The sequence below is a fragment of the Ovis canadensis genome, chromosome 4, assembly GCF_042477335.2.
Source record: "Ovis canadensis isolate MfBH-ARS-UI-01 breed Bighorn chromosome 4, ARS-UI_OviCan_v2, whole genome shotgun sequence".
NCBI classification, from domain to species: domain Eukaryota; kingdom Metazoa; phylum Chordata; class Mammalia; order Artiodactyla; family Bovidae; genus Ovis; species Ovis canadensis.
In genome coordinates this window covers 107,284,952-107,308,935 of record NC_091248.1, presented here as the reverse complement: position 1 = coordinate 107,308,935, position 23,984 = coordinate 107,284,952, and the positions used below count along the sequence as shown (strand labels likewise).

At 50.6% G+C, this 23,984-nt stretch overlaps 1 protein-coding gene across 1 annotated transcript in view; it reads right to left on the bottom strand.

The window, feature by feature from the left end:
* SND1 (staphylococcal nuclease and tudor domain containing 1) overlaps nt 1-23,984 on the bottom strand; it is a 420,634-nt gene that overhangs the window by 65,848 nt on the left and 330,802 nt on the right. The window lies entirely within an intron of this gene.

Genomic DNA, 23,984 nt, shown 5'->3' with positions numbered 1-23,984 from the left:
AGCTTTTCTCATGCTTGTGATTTGGTGACTATTCTAAATGCTGATTCATTAGGGATTATTACGGCTGATGTCAATGGGTTGTGGTGATGGGTAGGGGGGCAGAAGATGGGGAGAGAAGAAAAGGGGGAGACAGGGGACACAGGCTCATTTAAAGTGATGAAGCCTTTCCTCACCAAGGATGCTTCAGAAAAAAAGATCTGAAATCCACAGTTCGAACAAAGTGATGCACACGCACGCACAGTGAGTTGGCCGTGGAGTCCTGTTGAATGTAGCACAGTGGGGCAAAAGGCTTCCCTCTCCCAGGCCTGCCTCAGAAGGAGGGGGAGAGAAAGGGTGGGCACGGGTGGGGAAGGCAGAGATCTCTGTTATGCTGATCCATTTAATGATGTAACTTTACTTATTATTTTAGCTTTAAAAGGAAATAAAGGGTTCAGATTTGAAAGGGGGGTGGGGTGGGGGGTGGGGAAACGCCAACAAAAGAACATTGATTGTAATGTGAGAAAAGTGTATTTTTGTATTTTAATAAATATTGTTCAATTTTTAATTCAATGTCCCTAAAGGGTTAAATTGAGTAAGACCCTGAACCTATAGCTTCTTATGAGCATTGACCGAATCATTTCTATTTAAAGGAATAAAGGGGAGGGGAGGACCATGTTCAATTTCTTTATAAGTATGGGAACACATTGACGCTGTCAACCACTTTTCCTTAGCTTAAATAAAAGTACCCCGATTCTAGTGCACCTTTCACAAGCTAAGTGTGTTAGTCCCTGGCTCTGTTGGGGGTAGAACTGAATTTCCTGTGCCCTGGAAAAGCGGGGGAAATGGGTCAACCTCAGCTCCTGGGACCTGGCCAGGAGTTAAATGCCACCTCAGCAGAAGCTGCTGGTCAGACAGCACCAGCTTTACTGGGGGCCCCTGGGGGACTGGGACTGAAGAGGACTGCAATAATGTTGTTGGGATTAAAAGATCCCTCTGGCAGGGCTGCTCCCATTCTCTGGATACTAAATAAACAAATGTGTCTCTTGGTGGTGGTGGTGGGTGTCGGTCTCCTGATGCTTAGCTGAGGAGTGTCATTCAGGCAGGCTGCCTGAACTGGGACCCTGCGTCTCTTCAAGCGCCAGTATTTATACTAATGCAGGGAATCGGGACTGAGTGGGTGTGATCTCCCTGGCGCTGAACAGGGAGAGAGGCGGCAGCACTTTGCAGCAGTTGGCTAAGAAAGGGCCAATTCTTAATCCTCCTCTCTGTGTATTTTGCTTATACAAAATTTCTGGGTATCCGTGTTTGTGGTAGCATGTATGCATGGGCTCACACTTTAAGAAACTGCTATTCATGTTTCTAGGCTACAAAGATGCGTTCCCTCCGCCTGTCCTCTGCTACCCTACCCCCAATAAAAGAGAGAGAAAACTGCAGCAGAAAAAAGGGTGGGACTTGGCGAGGACCAGCTGAAAAAATGCAAGAAATCACCCCCTCTCCTAGTGCCATAGCCACAACTCAGGCTGTTTATTAGAATAGCTTCCCGGGTACACATTCAGAGGTGATTGTGAAGGAAGGAGCGGCCTCAGAAGCAGAGGGTGTGGAGCCCATTTCCTCCCACCCCTGCTCTTCTGACAGCTCTCTGGGCAGTCAGGGAACTATGCAGTTGCTGTGAAATGACAAAGGCATGGGGGCTGAATAGACATCTGAGGAGAGAGGTGAAGAAACAGGCCTGAGACATTCCTGGGGAAGAGTCCTAAGAACAAATGCACCTGTCCTGGGGGTGGGGCATATTCAGGCTCTGGAATCTGAGGGAGAGGTGTTTTCCCGGAGGAACGTCAGAGGACGTTGTGGAGACAGGATATGGTTCACGGGCTTGAGTGTCCTTAGAGCTGTTAGAGGGGGTTCCTTTGCTCACTGGGCCTGCTCTCTGACCTGGGCACTGGTTCATCCTCTAGAGCGGCAATGCTACTTAGCCATGGTGTTGAGTATGCCCTCCTCTGTAGCAGGCACTTGGGTCAACTTTTCAGAGAGGGGTCCCCTGAGCACTGAAAGTGCCACCTTTAATGCTGGGCAGGAGACTCATCCTTGGCCTGGCCAAACTGTAGGGTTTGTTACTTGAGAATGGAACATGGGTTGGCAGCTCGCTGGATTGGGGCAGGGGGGTGGGAAAAGTCATAGCAACATGTTAGAGGGAAAAGAGTGCTGCTGATTATATGGAGTTAGGGAGTTTTTGTGACAGAATTTTTTAAAGGCCGTGAAAAATCATGTAGTCTAATCCCTTCACATTTTATAATCAAGGAAATGGAGCCCCAGAGCAACTGAATGATATAGTCCAAGGTCACACTGCTAATTAGGGGAAGAGGTGGGATTGAAAGCCAGGTCTCCTGACTCCCCAAACCAATGTGATTTCTCATTCAGGCTCCCAAGAACATATTTCCCTCCTGGCCAACATGAAAATGGGACCTGCCCATAGATACTGCTGTGCTCTTTTCTCCTCCCTCTTGGAGCTGTCCAATCTCCTTTGAACCAGCTCTACTGAGCAGAATTCTGACCACAGGGGCCCCAGAGCTGGCCCAAGGGCCACGTGTGCTCACTAAGGAGTTGGATTCTCAGGACTACACAAAATAGCTGCCCGATTCTTAGGTTCAATGGCAGACAGAAACCACAGGAATCCCACAGAGGGCAATGACTGCTAGGTAAAAGGTGACAGACAAGGCTGGGTGCTCTCCCAACCTTGGCCTGGGAAGCTCTGCAGAGTAAAGGATTGACAGAGGTCTTAAAGCACCTCTCAGAGCAACTTGTGCACAGTGGAGTGCTTTCTGCTTGTCTGGCTGAACAGTGAGACTGTTTGGGGAGGCGGGGGGCTCCTTAACTCTTCTCCATTGCATCTGCCCTAGCCCCAGCTCTAAAATCATGATCTGATTGCTACTCCCATAATCTGCTCTAGGGCATTTTATGACTCTTTGGTCATAAAGCTGCATCCTATTGGCAGTGAGGGTAGAGGAGACAAACTAGTTTCTAAGGCCTAGGGACATCTGCTTTATCATGGCTGTTAATATGTATCAAAGCTGGTGGGGTGTGGGGGTGGTGGTCGGAGGGAGGGCGGGCAGCATATTAATAGTAGGGTCCCTTCAAGACAATTCCTATTAAGGGGGAAGAGGTCCAGAGTCCATGCTATTCACAGTGAAGAGCTCTGGCTCACCTCAGTAGAGCTGAGTAGAGATTAACAGAAGGCTAAGTGGGCTTCACTCAGCCCAGGCTACTACCTCAGGGGCCAGGGCCCACAATTACGGCTCCAACATTTTACTGCAACAAAGCAGGAGGGGCTTAAAATTAGAGAAGAAAAAGAAGAGAAAAAGAGAACATTTATATCCAAACATATGTCTGATTTTATCTCCTCTGCTGGCACTCAGTGCTCCATGCCATCGGCTAATGCAGGCACTGTTCACGCCATTTCGAAATCCTGCCTCAGCTAAACTGCAAGGCACTTTTGGCTCAAAGCACCTCTCTTGGTTTCCATCCATTCAGAAAGCACCCTTTCCCCTGGAGGGGGGAAGAATGGTTTGGGCAGTGGATTAAGGTTGTTTTCATCTTTGCTTTATATTGAGATGAAGTGAATTGCTTCTTGGAGCAGGGATAAAGGCTTCAGGAAGCAGATCAGTGAAATATACATATCTGCAAAGCAATACAACATAGTGCTTGCAAGTACAGACTCTGGAGCCAGTCTCCCCAGGCTGAATTCCAGCTCTATCACTTACTAGCTGTGTGACTTCAGACAAATACTCATTTTCCTCATCTCTAAAATGGACATAATATTGGTGTCTACTTCAATACTTCATAGGTTGTTGTAGGAATTAAAATTTGATGATATTACATAAGGGGAAGACCAACTGACCAGCCTCCATCACCACCTCTATTATTGAACCTCATCCACATCCAAAGAGAGAACACGCCTACTGAACTAGTCTGGTGAGGGGGGATGGTCACTCAGAAGACCTGGGGAGCACGACAGCACTGTCTACAAGCCCAAGCACTGCGGAAAAGATGGGTTTCCTTTTCTTCTTTGTGCTCTCTTCTTTAATTGAGCCCTTTAGATGACCCAAGGCGCTGTCTTAGCCCAGGAACAGGTCACCTTTTCTTCTGGCGAGTCAGGAGAGAGGAAAGGTGCCACAGCTGGTGGTGATGGTGCACAGGCTGAGAGCTGGGGTAGGAAATACTACCAGAAACCCTGGGCCTTTGCCAAGAGGATAATAAGTTGCCTAGTGTCTTCTCAGATCGTCTTGTTTATCGGGGTGCTTTACCAAGGGAGGTGGGCCCACGGAAGCACCAGGAAGGAGAAGGGAGCACAGAGAGGGCTGTTGGGGCTTCAGAGCAGTTTTGGGGGGTGCTTGGAGGAAAGAAAAACAAGGCAGGAGAAAAAGCACCATAATCTGAGCAAGTGAGAGTGGAATGGAGCTATGTGGCAGATACAGAGGCTAAGGGGCTGCAATGCAGTTCGGGAGGAAAGTCAGGGAGATTCCTCTGCCCTCACAAACAGGAGGCTGGCTGGACCCTGGATGCGGGGAGGACCGGCAGTGTGAAATTCATGGCACAGAGCAGAGGAGAAGAAAGGCAGGGAGATCAACTTTCCAAGAGAAGCCTAAGAAAGAAAGCAAGCATTTGATTTCCTAATGAGAGGCTAGAATTAGATTTTAGCATGATCACAGGTTTCATCCTCTGGAACATGCCAGCTTTGCTGTCAGTACTTGGGCCAAACCACCTACCCACGACAGTCCTGTTCCCGATGCTGGAGGCTGTCCACTGCTGGGCAGGGGGGCGGGAGATGCTGGAGGCTGTCCACTGTTGGGAGCAACCCCTCCCTCAGGGCTGTAATCAAATTCTGATCCTGACAGGCTCCCTCCTTTCTAAGAAGGGACAGTCATGGAGAGGAGAAGTGGGGATATAGCAGCTCACTGTTTATCCACAACAAGAGTATTATTTCCATGGTGGTGGTGGGGGTGTTATATAAATCATGTTTCCCCATAAAAATCATGACGACTGCGAGTTCGGTGCTGCACGTGGACCCTGGCAGTGAGTCAGAGAGATGAGGCTGGGGCCCGTGGGGGATAGCCCTGAGAGAGGAGACTCTCTTGCCCAAGGAAGGTAGCATTTGAAAGCACGGTGCTGCCATTTCTACCTTAGCCCGGTAAAGATTTTTGGACCTGTAGTAGGGAAGCTGTAAGACTGAGAGGCCATGCTAACACCAGGTGTGGGGATTGGACGGACCAAAGTGGTACTTAGCTTTTCAGGTTCATCCATTCTGTGCGCCGAGAAACAATACCAGAGCCATTACTGAAGTTGAGATTAATTACTAAATACCAAAGGAACAGCCCTTGATCTCCTTGTTTTTTTAATATCCATTCACCTGCTTCTACCTCCTATTAATAAAAAGCACACCCTCCATTCCTTCTCCTGTCACACTTCCCCCCCGGTGTGTGTACAACTATCTGTCATGACAGGACCAAGGATGCCCCGCAAGATCCTTCCATTCTAGAAGCCCAATGGCTCTTTCTTCCTTTTCACGGTCCTGTTTCCCCTTCCGAGGCAAGTCCTTAATCTGTAGTTTCTCACATTTCACAACCCTGGTTCCCCTGTCTGTGCAGGTGGGGATGTAGTCACCAGATAAGCCACTCTACCCGTTCCATGAGTCAGCAAGTATGACGGAGATGAGCTTTCGCACACGAATTGTTCCCTGTGCGAAGTTTGGTTTCCTGGCCTCAGGCTACTGTTCCCCAGGCTTCAAGGCCCAACCCACTCACCCAGGTTCATTAAGGACACTCAGACAGGTCCTCCTACTCAGGTTCCACCCTGGAGGTGAACTGAATGAGCTGGAGGCAGTTCCCTGGATAGTGCCATGGTGTCTGCAGGAATGCACAGCTCATCCCTTGCGGCAGGCCCATCACAGTGCCAGACATGGAGCCCAGGCCTCAGATACGGCCGGCCTGTTCCTGCAGCCCCCTAGCTGCAGTGGCTACAGTGATAATCCATTACCACTGCAAGAAGACTTAATTTCTGGACTTAAAGGAAGTCGGATAATACTTTATCCTATTAGCGTCTGCCTGTATGAATTGACAATGGCTTCCTTCTGACATGACAGTGTATTCTTCCCATTCATCTCTAAAGGGGATGAGTTGGGGAAGTCTGGAGTTAAGATTGGAGGGAGGGCTGAGGGAGAGACTGCTAAAGGAACCAGAGGAAGGGAAGACAATTTTTCAATGGGGAATGGGGAGAGGAGACTTAGAGGGATATGGCAAGACTGAGACAGCTCAGACAGCATGCCTGCATTTCATTCGGTTCCCTTTGTGAGGGAAGTAGTGGCAGCTGCTGGGTGTGTTGTAAGCACATGTACCAGGAAAAAAGGTTCTGAAGTCACAGAGGAGAACAAGCGCAAGAAAGGACCGGACTTGGCCTATTCTGTGTGCTTCTGGTTCCAGCTTGTTGGGCTGCAGAGTAACTTTCCCGTCCTTTAATCCCTCTTCTGCATTCCTGTTATGAGTCCACACCTGCTCTGACCAGTGGGATCAATGTCAGCCGAGGGCCCCTCCACATCACTTGTGTGTTCTCACAGCTGGTCGACCTGGGATGGGCAGCTGAGGACAGATTGACAGTTTCCAGCTTCTGACTTGAGGAAGGTGGAGACAGTGAAGGGAGTTTCCAAGCTAAATTCAGAAAATCTCGGTGAACCCTCTTATTTGTGAGGAAAAGGAAGCCTCACACTGACTGAAAGTGCCCGCGAGCTGGTGGTACTGGGACTAGGTCTCTGGGTTCTCAGCCCAGCACTGGCAGAGCTACTGAGACTTATAATGGCAGGGGGCGCCACGGACAGAGGCTACAAGGTGACCAGTGCCCCCTGGAGTCTGCAAACTGGTGCCATCCCTTACTTTTTGCTTCCAGGGAGGCAGGGAGAGGAAGGGAAGGCCTTTCACGCCAGTACTTTATCTGGGCTTCATACTCTAAGCCAGATGGTGCCCACACCTGACTTCACTCAAACAACTAGAACTGAGAAATCCAGCAACTTTTCCTTTCTCTTCAACTACGAGTGTTCCAGGGCAGGAGAGTTCTGATGGCTGCCCAGCCAGCAAACAAACTAGAAGGAGCGTTTGTGGCTGAGGCCACCCTACCCATCTCCATAAAAGTGAAGAGCTATGAAGAACAGGTAGAAAGAAGTTCTGCAGAAGCCCAATCATGTCAGAGGTCCGCTCAAGGTCAAGTTGACTACTGGAGAAGCAGAGACGTCTTCCCTGGTACTGTAAGCAAGGAGAGACCCTCACAGGAAAACCTCAGACAGCCTGGGCTGACTCGGGGGCCTGCAGCCAGTGAACGCCCCTTCCCCCATCTCAACAAATCTTCTCTAGGGAAACGACAGAGTGGCCCTGGCTAGAATTCTATCACATACATTTAATTAGAATCTGTCTCCTTCTTGATGGTTACAAGTGAAGTCCCAACAGAAACATTCTAAAAAACAGCCGCTTGCAGCCAAGGATCTCTTTTAACCAAGTTAATTTAGCAGAAATTTGCCATCTTGGATCGGGTGGAGTTACCTCTCTTCTTAACTTCAAAGCTGGGAAGAGAAGGGAGGTGGGGAATGCAGAGAAATAAAGAGGAGGGCGGGGGCTTTGAGCAAATGAGTTTCTGTCTATTAAGGAACGGTAATTTCTGCTAGCTCCCCTAGAGACCGGTCCCCTCCAATAATGGCCTGACTCTAATGATTCCCACTCCTAAGCAACAGCCTGTGTTCTGCTGGTGTTGAGCTGAACCGTGCCAGAGAAATTCCCTTTCTCTCGGAGGTACTGCTATTTTCTCATTACGCAGGAGAGATTACCAGCCAGGAGGATGTACTCTTGGGAGGGGGGACAGAAAGATCACCAGAGAATGTACCTCTCTGAGGCTTGGTGCTGCTGACCTAGGACAAGAAAGGCTGAGAGACAGGCTAGAGGTTAGTGCTAAGAGGTAAGGCCAGACACTCTGAATAGGAGGGAGAAGCAAAAGCTTAGGCAACTCCTGTCTGACTCTTTGTGACCCCGTGGACTGCAGCCCTCCAGGCTCCTCTGTCCATGGCATTCTCCAGGCAAGAATACTGGAGTGGGTAGTCATTCCCTTCACCCAGGGGATCTTTCCAACCCAGGGGAAGATCTCCTGCATTGCAGGCAGATTCTTTACTGAGCCACCAGGAAAGCCCCGAGGAGTTGATAAACTTAATGCAAGACTGGCTGGGAGGCAGTGGGAGGTCATGCGGGTCTGGGTGTGAATTAAGCTCAGGCATAATGAACAAAAACTGACAGCACCTGAGGAAGGCAGCAGGGTAATATGAAAAAGCTGAATCCATTTCAGGTCCTTAAAAACCGATCACGTTCAGGGCAGAAGACCAGGCACGTGGGCTAACACTGAAACTGGGGTGATGACTGAGGCCGCAGTGTCAGTGGGGGTGGGTGGGTGGGGTCCTCTTGTCTTGCCCTCTCCCTTCTTATACTCTGAGGCCAGTGGGGAACGCTAATGCCACCATGGCTCTAGGTGCTGCTGAGGCTGTTGCCAGCAGGTCTTGAGTCGGGGGCAGGGAGTCCCCTTATTTTGCCCCTGGTGGCTTCCCTGTGATGGGAGTCGGACTGCTTCCAGCAGGCAGCCTGGCCAGAGAGCCTGCAGTGCAGACAGATGCCCTGGGCCGTAATCAGGATGGCGAGACCCTTTATGGTGCTGCGGCTCGGCTCTGGGGCAGTGCCAGAGCGGCAGGGTGATGTTCCTCAGCCAGATTCATTTCCCCCCAAACCTTTTCAAATATGTGGGCCATGGAGAGACGCAAGTTTAATTAAATTACTGTGTTGTGGGCTGCCCTTCCTGGGCAAGGGCTAAAACCAGGCTCCTGCTGACACTCAGACCCATCTGTGTGTACAGAGCACGCATTTCTTTGTGCCTGGCTGTCAGCAGCTGGGTGGGGTTGGCAGTGCCCACCGCTCGCCCCAGTGAGCCAGCCCCTTTGCCGCAGCGAGGCAGAGTCAACGCTGATGCGGCCGCGGCCCCGTGCGGCTCCGCTGACCTTTTCCTTTCTACTTAAAAGATGACTGAACGACGCTCCCCTTGCCTCCATCAGCTCCTTTCTCCTCCAACGCCTCTCTTGCGGACACCCAGGACTTTCCCGGAAGGCGGTGCCCGAGCTGCGCCAGGGAAGGAGGAATGAATCTGCAGGGAGGTGTGATTCAGAACAGGGCAAGGCAGGGTTTGTTTAGCTTGGCAGGAGATGGAGGGGTCTCCCTGGTGGATCCTTCGGAGTGCCACTTCAGCACTTCCCCACTGGCAGCTCCGTGCTGGAGACGGAAACGTGCTCAGGTGCCAGAGCACAGCAGCATAGCTCTCGCCCCACACCGCGTCCCTGCTTGGGCATCACGGTGGATACAGAGGCCTGACTGTCACACACATGGGCGAGGGAGCTCAGTAGCAATTCAAACCTTAATACGTGGAAATCAACACCCAAAACAAATGCTGGCTGTGCTGTTACCCATCAGCCCCACAAGGTCATTTCATCTCCCTTCTGGAGGTTCGGGACTTACCACTCCAGCTTACAGAATACCATGAGGGTAAAGAGTTTGTCCCCAGTAGAGCTGAGGCTGGGAAATGGACTGAGGTGGAATCAGGTGTGCAGAGCTGGGGACACTGAGGGATGGTGGTGGGGGGGCGGGGGAGGGGATGGTGCCCGTTCCTTTTCATTTGGAACAGAGACCCAGGAAGACTCAGCTGGGAAATCTCTTCCTTACCTGTCCCCAGAGAGAAGGGCGTCATCTCTCATGCCTACACCTATACTGAATGCCACACGGAGCCCGAGAGCGTCACCTTGTGCTGGGGCGTTAGGAACCATCTAGTGGGCAGCTTGCAGCTCTACTTATGCGGCCCCCGTGGGCCCGGGACATCGTGACATCAAGCAGACACCTGGATGATGTGGGCTGTGCAGGCAGCCCTCTTGGGCCTGGACTGGCAGATGCCATGGTGAGTTTGGAGGACAGAACCTCCCCCCACACCCCTCAACCTCCAGGCCTCTGAACCTGTTACGTGACAAGGGGCTTGGCAGCCAGGGGATGGCAGCACCCACTGGAGCTCTGCTGCCTTCTAGACACTGTGCCCCGCGGCTCCAGGGCTGTTCTCCTGCGTCAGCAGGGCGGTGGGGTGGGGTGGAGGGCAGTGCCTCTGCCGAGGTGTTTGCTGGCTAAGGTTTTTGGCTACAACAAGGTTACTTTAAGGGTTAAGACAAATACTGTCAATTTCAGACCGTGGAGACACTCATCTTAAGAGCCTGGATTGTGCCTGGGGGTCACTTAGACCAGCGGATCTAAATGATGACAATGTGTGGGTCAAAAACGAAAGCAGGCAGGTGGATAAAATGTGGCAATACTTGAAGAGAAAGGATCCAAGAGAATAAGTTTCCTGAGGCTAATAGGCCAAGCAGCAATTGTAGCAGGAAGAGAAGGCAACACCCAATGCTAAGACAGAAGCCCTGGAGAACAGGGCCAGTCCTGAAGAATAGGAAATCCAGCAGTTTAGTGAATATTTACCCTGTGGCTTTAGAGAAATAAAAGGGTCCCAAGTATTGGTAAAAGGTAAAAGATCTTCCTTCCTTCCTTATCAAATTGGATAGAAGAGAACAGACCCCCACTCTTAGGAGTGGAATTGCTATTTAGTTGTCAAGTCGTGTCCGACTCTCTGCTACTCCATGAACTGCAGCATGCCAGGCGTCCCTGTCCTTCACTATCGAAGGCCCCTTAATTCCATCCCATCCACTGTATCATGCTTACTAGGGCATGAGCGTGCTCGCCAAATGACTGGCCCTGATGGCGGGGAGAGAAGCAGATACATCTTCAGGCAGCCTCTGCCTCAGTCTCTGTGTTACTGGTCCTTCAGTTCAGTCGCTCAGTTGTGTCCGACTCTTTGTGACCCCATGGACTGCAACATGCCAGGCTTCCCTGTCCATCACCAACTCCCAGAGCTTACTCAAACTCATGCCCATCAAGTCGCTGATGCCATCCAACCATCTCATCCTCTGTTGACTCTTGTCCTCCTGCCTTCAATCTTTGCTAACATCAGGGTCTTTTTCAAAGAGTGAGTTCTTTGCATCAGGTGGCCAAAGTACTGGAGTTTCAGCTTCAGCCTTTCCAATGAATATTCAGGACTAATTTCCTTTACTGGTCCTTGGGTGCCAATAAAGATACTGTAGCATTATCAGGGATTAGAAATACCCAGTCCTTACGAAAGTACCCCAAGTTGTAGGGAGAGTGGATAATATATCTCAGTCCTGATATTCCCTCATGAAAGGGCTGGCTTTGGGGGCTGTGTTGAAGCCACTTTCACCTGGGACAGTTTCTCCAATGGAGGAGAATGCTTGGAAATAATGTGAGTGGCAGCTGAGCCTCAGGGTAAATCCTGTGAACACTGGTACTGCTGGAGCAATGGCATTCCAGTAGGTGCTAGTGTCCCTTAGGTTTACAGACGACCCGAATGAGCCAGTGTCTCTGCACTTGGTGCCAAGCCACACGGGTGGGCGAGGAGCCTGTGGCCCCAGCACCCCACCCTGCTGCAGGCTGCTGCCAGAAAGCATGGCTGTGGGTCTCCCCCAGGCCCAGCCTGCTAGATGGGACCCCCATTCCTACGCCTCGCCTGCAGCTCGGCAGGAGGGCAGAGTGATGCCCAAGCCCTGGTGTGCATGTCTTTCTTATGTCCAAGGTCACCCCCGACTCCGCTCACATTTGTCATCTGCCACTTCATTTCTCTTGGAGAGGGACAAGGAAAAAGGAAATGAACTGATGACAGTGGTATGTTACAGGGCACCACCTTTTGGCACCTGGAGCCTGTCTGAGAAAGCAAGGCGCAGTAGAGAAGTTGCCCAGTCTGCCTTAAAGGGAGAGAAGGGGAGGGAAGGAGGGAACGCTGATGTCTGACACCTGCCCTTGTCTCTGATTCTCTCTCAGCTCTCAGTAACAGTTAGCAAGCAGAGTTAGGAAGCTAGAACCAAGGCTATTTGCAAAAACAGATTAGCTCTGCTGCAGGCTAGGAAGTGTTTCCTGCATAATCTGAACTTAGACCTTGACATATCCTTACTGATGTGGTTCAGATTGAAAAAAAAAATTTTTTTTTTTTTTAGTGTGTTGTCTGGGTTAATATGCCAGGGCATGAACTGAGTGGTCTCCCTGGTAGCCCCAGGTTGACCTGCAGGCCAGGCCTGGCCCAGCCCCTTCATCTCTGGGAAAGCAGGGCACGAGAGGGCTGGGAGTGGCGGGCGTTGCTGGAGAAGGCCGGGCCATCTGCACTACTGTGAATCAAGGTTGGCTCCGACAGAAGGCGCGAGGGAGGAGGTGCAGCTGCTGATGGCTCAGACAGCTTGGACCTGTCCAGGCAAACAAGCCGCTCAAGTGCAAGAACAGCCAGCCAAGTAGGCAGAGCACGAATAAGGACTCAAAGCTTGAAATATCTGACAAGATGTGGAGGGAGGGGAGGAAGCTGTCTGGGATTTTCAACTGGTGTCTGGCCTTGCCTCTTGCGGCTGAGGCAGACTCTCCTGCTACGGTGGGGCGGGGAGGTGATGCCTGGGAGCTGGTGGGCGTGACCCAGGTGAGACTCCCTCAAGCTAGAGTTAAAAAAAGTCTTCATTTGAACAAATTGCAGAGACAGCTCTGGACTGTCCTCTAAAACACAATCGACCTGCTTTCCACAGATACCTATCTGCCCTCCAAGGTTGAGCAGCACCAGGCTCCGCGTGGGGTGGGGGGCTGGGGCTGTGGCTGTGGCTTCTCCTGGGACAATAGCGGTGTCTCGGAACCCGTTAAGGAAGGCGACACGGGTGCCCAGAAGAGGCAAACACCCCTTCTGATCGTCACCTTCCAGTGGTGGGGTGGGGAGGGGGAGAGGAGGGAGGCCAGCAGGGATGTTCAAGGGCTGTTACTGCTCCTTCTGGTAAAGACCCTCCGACACAGCGGTAGTCAGTCCCCAATACATGTAACTGCATGGAGAGAGCGGTTAAAAAACATCCAACGTTCTGCTTCTAGATCAGATATGGAGGAGACAGGACTCTGATATTTCAAAGATACATCCTGGTGATTCGAGAGCACGCCCGGGCTGACAGCCCTCTATCTTGAGAGCGCGCTTGGACAGGTCAGTCCTGTCACCGACTCCAGAGGGTTCCTCTTGTAGGTGGTTTTGCTTAGGCGAAGCCAGCGGCCCGGAGGTTTCATTCAGGTTAGGAGAGTGACTTCCAAGAACACCGGGCCAGATATCACTCCACCCATGGCCCCCCAAAAAACACAGGGAAACCATCCTACAAACGTGTCGCCCTCCTCAGAGGTCCTGGCAAGGGGGGAGAGAGGACAGACTGCTCAGAGGCCCGTGGGTATCAAGTGGGAGAAACCGAGGCACAGAGAGAATATCATTTATTCTGAAGGAAAGTGGGAAGAGAACAGACACCTTCCCTGGGCATAGGCTGCTCTACAAACTGACTCAGACACAGTTCCAGGGCAGCACCCAGTTTAGGTTCAGAAGCCTAAACGAGGGAGAAAGTACTGTTTTGAACGTCAGGTTTCTGACCCTTGGCTGACGGGCGCTGGCTGCTGAAGCCCTTCTGTGGTTCACTTAGAGTCAGTCCAGTGGCCGGCACTGTGCCAAGTGACAGGGAACAGTGGAGATGAAAGACTTGGGCCGTGCCCTTGAGGAGCTCAGGGCAACGGGGGAGACAATTACGATGGATGGTCTGCAGGTGGAGACCGGGGACCTGTGTGCTAGGGAGCAGCATGGAGTCAGGGAGAGTAGCCACCTTCTCCCACCCAAACAGCGAGCCTGCCGGTCTGGTCCGGATGAGGGAGCTGTCTGTGCTGGAATTTGGGGTGGAGCATGGGCCACCGGCGGGACTAGCACTGACTCAGACCTCAGAGGGAAGACAGATGCTCCAGTCCACCTACAGAGACGAAGGAGGTGACTTCTGCACCTCTCTCAAGCTGGCATTTGCTGAAAGGACTATGCCAAGGCTTCCCCCCGGGAGCACAAAGGAGGGTGCCCAGGCTCTCAGTAAATATGACTGGTAGTTCTGGGCTGTGTGACCTTGGCAGTCTGTAGCCTTCCTTCCACTTCAGCTTCCCTTAGCGACACACAGACTCTCTGAGCATTTAGGTGTAAATCACAAGGCCCTCAAGTGAAGGAGGGTCGGCAGGTTGCCCCTGAGTGAATAGGTGCTAAGCTAGACTCCTAAGCACGGCTGTGCTGTGTAAATGTCACATGGAAGCTTCTAGTTCGAGCTCTGGAGCTCCATTTAGCTTGGCTTCAGCCAGCTGCTATTCACCCCACCTGCAGAGCAGCCAGCGCGACATTCAGCTTTGGAGTCAGCATAGGCACCGAGGACACAAAACAGTCATCACAGACTCGCACGCAGAGCTGAGAACACGGGGACTCCTGGGAGCAGGGGGAGGGGCAGCTTTCAGCAAAATCCCACTAGGTTACAGTGCTGAACACCGAGGAGAGCCGGACCCTCCTGGGTGTGTGCCACCACGCAGCTGTCTGCTGTCTCCTGTGTGTGAGTGAGGGCCCCAGGGTGGAGTGTGGGAGCGTGGGCAGGCACGCTACGTGGCACAGCACTGCTCGGGGCTGGGTGACACTGAGGTCCTTCAGTACAAGAGACACAGCAGACCAGCTGTCCACCGTGAACTCTGACTTCAGACCCAGGTCTGGCTTGTCCTTTGTGCCCACCTTGCGCCTCACCCAGTCATAAGTCTGGGGTGCAGACTACTCGTGGGAACTCATCCTGAAAGGTCAGTCTTAGGTTATCCAAAGTCAGAGCTGATCTAGGGTGCAGTGATCCAAATTTAATCACTTAAACCACTGGTTCTCAACCTGAAATGAACATCAGAATCACCTGGAGAGCTTTTTAATTAAACATTTTTTCATTATTAAAAAAACCTTTTGATTTGAAAAATCTGAAACGCTGAAAATAGAGAGTTGTCATGAACTTCCATATACTAGTCATCCAGGTTCAACAGTTATCGAACTTGTCATATTCGGTTCAGCTATCCCCTCCTCTTCTCTGCCGAAATAATTTTAAAGCATCTTCGAGACATGATGTCATTTCACCCTTCCATACTTCAGCAGTGCATCTCCCAAAAAAACCATGGCCATTTCTTACATAACCACAGTGCCACTATCATACCTAATACAATTAACAAAATGATTCCATGGTATCACCTAATATACCTGGGAAACTTACCCTTGCCCACCTCCACAGGACCCACCCATGGGGTCTGCTGCAAGCTCCACCAAAGTCCTATAACCCCCATCACATGGTATACAAATAAATAAATAAAGTCAAGGAAAAGGTGACAAGTCACAGACCAGGATGAAGAAGGGAAGGAAAACAAAAGCATTTGGAAGTCAGTCAGCCACAGAGCAGAACTGCTTGGTCAGGGCAAGGCTGCCGTAACCGTGAGGCCCACTCACTCGGTCCCCCAGACCCAGCAAAGGTCTGAGAGGTTTGGAAGGAGAGTTGTTCAGCTGCCCGAGGGCCCTCAGCACCTCACACCAGGCCAGCCTGTGTTTGCCTCCTCTATTCTAGCTCTTCTCTCTCTGTGCACTCTGGCTCATTGGCCTGGTATTCAGGGCAAACGCTGAGCCTTAGCACCTGACTGTAGACAGGATTTATGAGGTCTGTGGTGAGGGGTATGTGCCAAAACTTCTTGGGTGTTGGGACTGGGGACTGGGACCACGTCTTCAAATTTACTTATTAAAAAAATGAAGAAAACTTAAACAAAACATCCTGAAAAAAGATGAGGCTGTATCACTGTAGCTAAAAATACCTCTACTGAGGGCGTCTGCTCACCAGCTCCTCAATTAGAGATGCTACAGGGCCCTTTGTGAGCTGCACAGTGTTGGCAGCTCCACAGGGGCTCTGGGTGGCCAGGGACAATCCCGGGAGCAGTGACTAGTGACTGCTGGGCGGAGGGGGCTGGCGAGCTAGCTAGCCAGGGTGGTTGGCACACATCAGTAACTCCCATAATCCTCTCTTTTTTTGGTGGACCTACTGCCTAAGCCAAGAAACTTCTGCTGCCTTCTGCAGCGGGCTAAAACACTATCTCTGAGGTGGGCCCACAGTCATGGGGACTGCCACTGACGTCCTAAGCTGCACAGGAGTATGATGGCAACTGGGGGTGGTGGGGTGGTGGGTGGGAATGCCACCCAGTCTGGCTCAGGGCGTGTCTGTCCTGCTGGACAACCTCCCAGTGTGAGTCAGTGGTAATCAGACACAGGTAAGGCCTCTCTCGGTGCCCTCAGGAAAAGGGTGTTTTAAATGTAGGCTCGACACCCGAAGGGGTAATGGAGTGGAGGTGAAGGGTCTCATGGCAATGAGGGCTTCTTCTTCTGGGTCCTCGCAGCACCTACAGGTCACTCACTCCAGCAGAGTCTTTTTTACTGGGGAAGATAAAGTCCCAGGGAGGTATAGTGGCTCTTGTCAAGGTCATAGATTTAGTAAATGGAGGAGCCGGGACTTAAACCTGGGATTTTTGATTACAAGTCTAGCACTCTGTTCCACTATACTATCGCAATGATGGGCCTGTTATAAGCATTCAACAAGTGTTGAAAGAGCTATGGGAAATGGTATTTTCACAGTTCAGGTGCCACAGGGACTTCAGGTTGAGTGTTCCCTTGATGACCTGGGGATTCCACAATCCCTGGAGGTTCTGGGAAACTCAAGGGTCAGATTCAGTAACTGCATCAGATGGTCAGTGGGGGATGGTGGCAGTGCCGTAGATCTGATCTCCAGCCAGAGATCCAAAACCACTCCCCTCTTTTCTGCCTTGGACAGTGGGAAACGTCTGGTATTAGCTTGACTCTGGGCTGTCAAGTGGAAAAGGGGGCAAGGCCAAGGCCACGGTGTCTGATTTGATGCAGGTGATGTTTTCCTGTCACGTTTCTTGGCATTGTCTGTGACTCTTAGGAAAGAATTTGGAAGCTTAAGTCAAAAGCATGAGAGGACTGGGTCAAAAAAAGAAAAATGGAAACAGTGAGAGATGTAGGAGAAGGTACAAATTGGTCAGGAAGAAGAGTGCAAATCGAACATTTCCGAAGTGTATGAGAGTATGGGCAAAAATGGCCTAAAGTCTTGCACTGTCCAATATGGGCAGCCTCTAACCACATGTGGCTATTTAAATTTCATTAAAGATCCTGTGCCTCAGTTGTAATAACTACATTACAAGTATACAATACCCAGAAATGGCTAGTGGCTATCACACTGGACAGAAAGCACCTGTTGTTCTATACTCGCAGAAAGTTCTACTGGACAGTGCTGGGGACTGCCTGGTTATCTCCACTCATTTCTTACTGGCCACAATGAGGTTCTGACACCTTTTTGGGGAAGAACTGAACTGGGGGAAGCCAGAAGGTACCATTATTCACTCTCCAGCAAACCTACTACACCTGAAAACTCAAAAGCTTAGTGCGACTAGCAGCACGAACCTACCAGTGTATGAGGCTCCCCAGGCCCTAACCCCTTTCTCCCTCTCTCCCCTGCATGTTTACAGCACTCTGACCTTTGCATATTTTATTCTGATTCTATTTTACACTGTTTTAATTGACGTTTAATATAGCTTAACTCTGTGTGGTGTTCAAAGCCCCTCACCAGGGGGCCGTTCACAGGCAGAAGCGCAATTAATAGCAATCCCCAGAAAATTATGCCCTGTATCGAAGTTGTCATTGCACCATATAAATGCTTATTATTACTATTGAATTCTCCAGCCCTGACACCTCCCTGTGTTTACTAGGTAGCAGATAAACCTCTGAGTTTGTGCCTTCCCTATGCTACCACACCATTAGGACTAAATATAGCCCTTGTGTGTATGTTTAGCTCCATTTAGCTGTGCTTTGGAAGAAGAGGGGGTAAAAAAAATCAGAGTTAATTAAATTGCCAGAAAATGTAATTTGTTCCTCCCCTACTTGACAACCCCATGAAAGACAAACAGACATCACTGTTACCAAGATGGGTAATTGGCCTCAGCTATAAGGTGGAGGTGAAGCCCAGACCCTGGTAACAGGACACGGCTTTCGGATTGGCCTCCTGTGAGCATACAGTGAGCAGGTCTAAGACCACAGGATGTTGGGAGAGCAGCTAGGCACAACCCTGTGCCCAGGCTGAATGTGACCAGAACACAGAGCTCAAGCTTGAGGGGCAATCCTAGTTCCCCAAGTAGCTTGAGGGCAATCCAGCTAGGAAATCTGACCCCAACCGTCATCTCGCTTAGTAAACAAACCAATTTTGGGCTCTTCCGAAGCTTAGTTTTTGGCAGGAAAGCAGCTTTTCTATGATTCACATGTCAGGATAAGCAACGGAAAATTCCAGGTGGGTCTGGTACCTGGCCTCCTCCCTTGCTGGCAGGCCTTCCCCTCCTGTGTGCGGCTCTCTGGACACCCTTGTCTAGTGAGAGTCTTCTTTACAGAACACAGAGGGTCTGGAAGACTTCCTCCTGACTTAGCTCCTTGTTCCTTTCTTACTAAAATAATGGAGTGTAGACAACACACCGGCTTGCCTCTTCTGTCTGCCTGTCACATACACCTAACTCCCTTTTATAGGCCACCAATGTCATAGTCTCCAAGGTTACCTGTACTGCAAGGGGATGGACAGGTGGTGTGGCTGTTGTCTGGGAGGCATTGTGTAAGTGCAGGTGAGAGCAATGTGATCAGAGTGTGAAAAATGCAGGTCTATGAATTACTGTGTGAATGTGCCCAAGTGATCACCTTCTTCCAGCCTCAGTTCTCAACTACTGTGAACCCTACGGATTGGACAATATAACATCTAGGCCTCATAGATATAAAATGCTATAGGCGTCATAGCTATAAAATTCAGTATTCTGAAGGCTGTATGCTCAAGTCCTTGGAAGCGGAATGGGTCATGCTTATTTCTATTTATAATGCATTTTTTATTTTTGCACTCAATGCTCTATGGAGAAATGTAGATTTCTATTCTAAATTCTTCCTAACTAACAAAGGAAAAGTTCTATTTTAGGCTGTTTGACAGGGAAATGTTTTTAACTAGATTGAGTTTCCCATATTTTGTTTGCTCTGCCTTCTTCCATCTTTGCCTAAAAAAGAAGTTTCTAAAAAACCAGAAATGCTTTTGGTACTCTGGCAGAACAGGAATGAGGCTGCCTTGGCTGAAGTGAGAAGATGGTGCCCAACTCGGGCCCCAGTGGAGCAGGACTATTTGCCATCTGCTGCACTCGCTGCCTCGTCTCCAAATTGGGCCTGTTCTGGAGTTTGCTGCAAATATTAGGAGCTGAGCCACTAGCACTTCCCACCCATGGCAAGTCTTGAACCCTCCATACATGGGCTGCCAAGAGCGTCTGAAAGCAGGAGGCCGCTTTCTAGCTTAGGAGAAAAACATGTGCATTAAGTGGAACATCTTCCCCCTTCTTTGCTCCTCCCCAGCTGTTTTGAAAACTTTAGATGGAAAGGGAGGAAAGGAAGACCTGTCTGACCAAACCGAGGAAGGTGATGGAATTGTCTGTGCAGGCCAGGGTGGTTTATTAATGATCCATAGGAAAAGAGCAATCGTCCTGCTGCAGTTTCGCCTGTAATTAACCAGCTTCATGGAGAGCTGGCTGCCCTCTCCGGGTCTGGCACCTGCTGACCGCAGAGCTACCTGACACAGCAGCACTGGGTTTCTAGCAAAATCCCCTCCCTGGGAGAGGGGCATCCAAAATAGTGACTTTAACTCACTGGGCAGGCACTCAGGATGTGTGACCGTGGTGGCAATGCTCCTCCACAGAAGCCTGGCCCTGTGCTCCGGCTGACACGAAAGAGTGTGAGTTGTCTGATGGCAACGCTGGCTTCACACCGCCCACCAAGTGCCCACCCAGGTAAGTGGATCCCTCTGCTGGGTGGTGGAGGTCACAGAGCAGGGGCAGCTCCAGACACCCAGTGGCCCAAACTCCACGGACTGGATGTTCTGGAACTGGCTCGTGCCGCAGAGGAGCTGAGAGGGCTTCTTGACTGTGCAAGGCATGGTGGACAACAGATGCTCCTGTGTGAGGGTATGCGGTGGACAATCAACAAAATTCAAACCACCACACAGAAGGGGAAAAGATGCTGGGTGAGCCAAGCGCTGCCTCTGGAGTCAGGGCCAGCCTCCCTCTTAAAGGATTTAAAGACCCTGGGGCATCCCCCCAGGTGGGTGATGTCGTAAGTATTTGGTGGTTGGGTGGGGTGGTCTCCACACTTTCCCCAAGTGAGAGGTAGGTGTTCCCCCTGAAGGAGAACAGAACACACTAAAACAGCCAGTTGGCAGTTTTTTACTCCATATACTCAGTTTACACGCTGTAGAAAAATGGGCAGTCAAGGCAGGCTGTGCTCTTTGGAAGAACAAGGGGAGGAAACTGCTAGGTGAGGCAGCGACGTCCATCAGCTGTTGCCATGTTGTTCTTGCTGAGAGTACAGCACACGTGGCCAACCCCTCAAAGCCAGAGTCTCTATCCCCACCCAGCTTTGGTTACAGGAGCCGAGCCCAGTGGTTCTCTCATTCCTGTTCCAGCAGTCCAGAAACAAGAGTGGCCCCAGCTGCAGACCGGCAAAGTAACAGGCAGAAGAGGTCACTGGTGGCTTGGTAGGAAAGAGATCGCTCATGATAAATGAAATGGGACTGCCTGCCATTTTTCCTTGCCGCCACCTTAATCAATGAAGGAAAAGGTGAATTGCTATTGATCTCTTCAATACTTCTCAACGATACTGTACAAATTACAGAAACACCAGGGGAGGGTGAAGGAGAGAGAGAAGAAGGACAGATGGAAGAAGTCTGGGCAGCGGGAGAAAGCAGGGCCTCCCGGGAGGTGGTCTTCCTGTCAAGGGGCTAATGGGTGCTCGGGACACATGCAAATGTGTCAGCAAGGGCCCTTCCTCACCCCAGCAGCGCTGCCGTGGAGAGTGGCCTTGGGGCTCCCTCTACACCTCACATGCTTGGTAGGCCTCATCAGGGCACAGGAAGCCACACGGCTCCTCCTGACAGGAGGCCTCAAGTCTGTGGGTTGAGAGGTGCTACGGATCCCAAGGTCTCATGAATTTCTGACGCTGCCATTCTCCAGTGGTGTCTGGCTAGGTTACTTCAGCAGCTGACTACAATTCGGAATGGGGAAGCAAGAATCAATGCTTCAAGAATAAACTCTGGCTTCACTGTACTAACTCCACGTCTGGGTCAACTGGCAAAAAAACCAAAAAAACAAAACTAGACAGGCAGCAGATAAAGTTGAAACCAGTCTTCATGTTACATAATGTTACATATGTTATCATACTTGATAACGACAAAAATGATGGCTTCTGGGGTTCAGGCCTGACCTTTGAAACACTCTGGGCTGAAAGATGTGTCAAAAAGATCAGAAGGCAAGAGGCTAGATCTGGATCCTGGGATTGTGTGCAGACGGGCTTGACGATGTTATTTATATGTGAAAAGTCTTTCCCCGTGAAGCAGAGAACAGGGTACGCTGGTATCACAGACAGGGATATCAACCCATAACAGGAAGACACACATGGACTGTCTGAGTCTCAGGACTTGGACCACCCAGCTGGCTTTGAGGAGGACTGAGAACACTTCAGTACTTGGGGACAGCTGTTGTCTAGGAAGCAGTGCTTACTGGAACCAAAGTCATGTCAAGAAAGGGGCAATGTAACAGACAGATGGCATGGCAGAGGGAAAAGGGAAATTCTACCCAAGGGTGGCTCAGTGAGGTCAAAGATGGTCAGACCTCAGGGTCAGGAACAACAGTCCTCTTCTTTCATCCACTGGGTCTAACTGTTCAGAGGCAGATGAGGGAAAAAACTGTATGATCAGAGGTCCCTCTCCAGGTCACTGAGTGCCCTCAGCTTGTGGGTGGTTATCTGTCATTGGGGGCCTGGCAATCCTTTTCTACATACATAGGAATAACTGGGGACTCCCCAGGAACCTCACCCCATGCCTTTCAGCATTCTCCAGGTGGAACAAGGTTAAGTGCTCCCATTCTGCAGATGGTGAAACCAAGGCTGGCAGGCAGTCACATGGCAAATACAGAGCAGAACCCAACCATAAAAAGCCACGCGTGAAAGCAGCAAGAGCCCTGCCGAGAGCTCTTGGCATGATTCTCCAGGGACAGTGACTCAGGCTGGGATTGTATAATTCCGAAATCAGTGACAACACAGTTCGCCAGTCTCCCCACCTTCCTCCCACAAATACCTGAAGGCCCACAACGTAAAGCAAAATAGAATGCAAGTTACAAAGCTGCTGATGTGTTTAGAGTGGAAGTGCTGAGATTAGGAAGAGGAGGTGGTTAAGTGTACCCTGGGCGTTTACAAATGGCCACGTCTGCAGCCCTGTAAGCGGATGAAGGATGAGCCCTGGCCAACTCTGCCAGGCAGACAAGAGAGACAGCCCGCCCCACCCGCAGGAGTGAGAGCGGGGTTGTAAGGGGGCATGAAGATAAGAAACAACTATTTAGCAAACACCAGTATCCTCCTACAAGGCGTCTTCCAACTCCGAAAGTGACCCTATTCTAAAATTACCAAGTGGCAAGTGGCCAGGCCAAAAATCCATATCCAATCAGTGGTAATGGACTATGTGTTGCATCTCCTCATGTAACGTTGCAGCACTGCTATAAAAACCCTGGGTCAGTAGTTTTAGACTGATTTAACTGGAGCAGCAACGGCCGCCCAGCACTGCAAGCACTGGAGAGGTTCTGAAGTGCAGCGGCCTATGGAAGGCTCTGGCGGGGAAGGACGGACCTGCCGGTCTTATCTGCATGATCTTCCACCTCTAGGTATACATTCAGTGCCAAGATCCTTTTCTGGTAACTGTTACAAGGAAATCCATTGCATCAAGAGAAGGGAGAGGGAGAAGGGGAAGGCATTAGGCTAACCTGGAATGAAAAATGGCACAGTTTCACTGTGCAGCTTCACATTCACGTCTCATTCCTGGTTCAATGGACAGCTTTTGTTCTTGGTGCACTCAATGTCCCAAAGGACTTGTCGTGGGTCCTTTTCTTGTCCCTTTCAATCCTGGATAACGCCTGGATCTTTCTTCACAGCTCCTGCCTGGCATTCCACTCTCTTCTAATCCTCCAACTTTACCCAGATCAAAGATAAACTCACGGCAGTCAGATGACTATGGTCATGGTAAGGTGATATGGAGCCAAAAAACACCACTGCTACATCAGAGCATAAGGAAGCATGGACCAGCCAGGCTCAAATAAGTCCTCCTGAAAGCCCTCATTTTCGAGTCCCAGTGACACTGGGAAATGAGTAAGGTCAGAGTCCAGTATAAACAGAGAAAGCATGGCAGATCACTCTCCAAATACCCCATGGCAGTCGGGGTGCATGGCACAGTTCCTTAAGCCACTGCTTCTTAGATGTCCATATGACATATGTGGAGTCCTAGCTTTCCCTGCCAGAGAAGGCAATGACAATCCACTCCAGTACTCTTGCCTGGCAAACCCCATGGACGGAGGAGCCTGGTAGGCTGCAGTCCGTGGGGTCGCTAAGAGTCAGGCATGACTGACTTCACTTTCATTTTTCACTTTTATGCATTGGAGAAGGAAATGGCAGCCCACTCCAGTGTTCTTGCCTAGAGAATCCCAGGGATGGAGGAGCCTAGTGGGCTGCCGTCTATGGGGTCGCACAGAGTTGGACACGAATGAAGTGACTTAGCAGCAGCAGCAGGTTCCCCTGCTGGTGACAGGTGGCTTATCTTTGGTCCACAGTCAAGTTGAGAAGAGGCTCTGTTTGTAGGTTTAGGACTTCTGAGCATTAGTGTTTCCACTGCACACAATGCTGCCTGGAAGAAGTTGTTCTAATTTGCAGGAGGATGTGGAAGCAGTAGCAAAGAGACCCAGACTTTTCTCTTCTTTATAGAAAAGAGACTGGCTGACCCCTGATTCTACTTAAATGCTCCCAACACACAGGCCTGTGTCCAGTCCGTCCTGCCTGCCTTGGCTATGGTGGTTTGT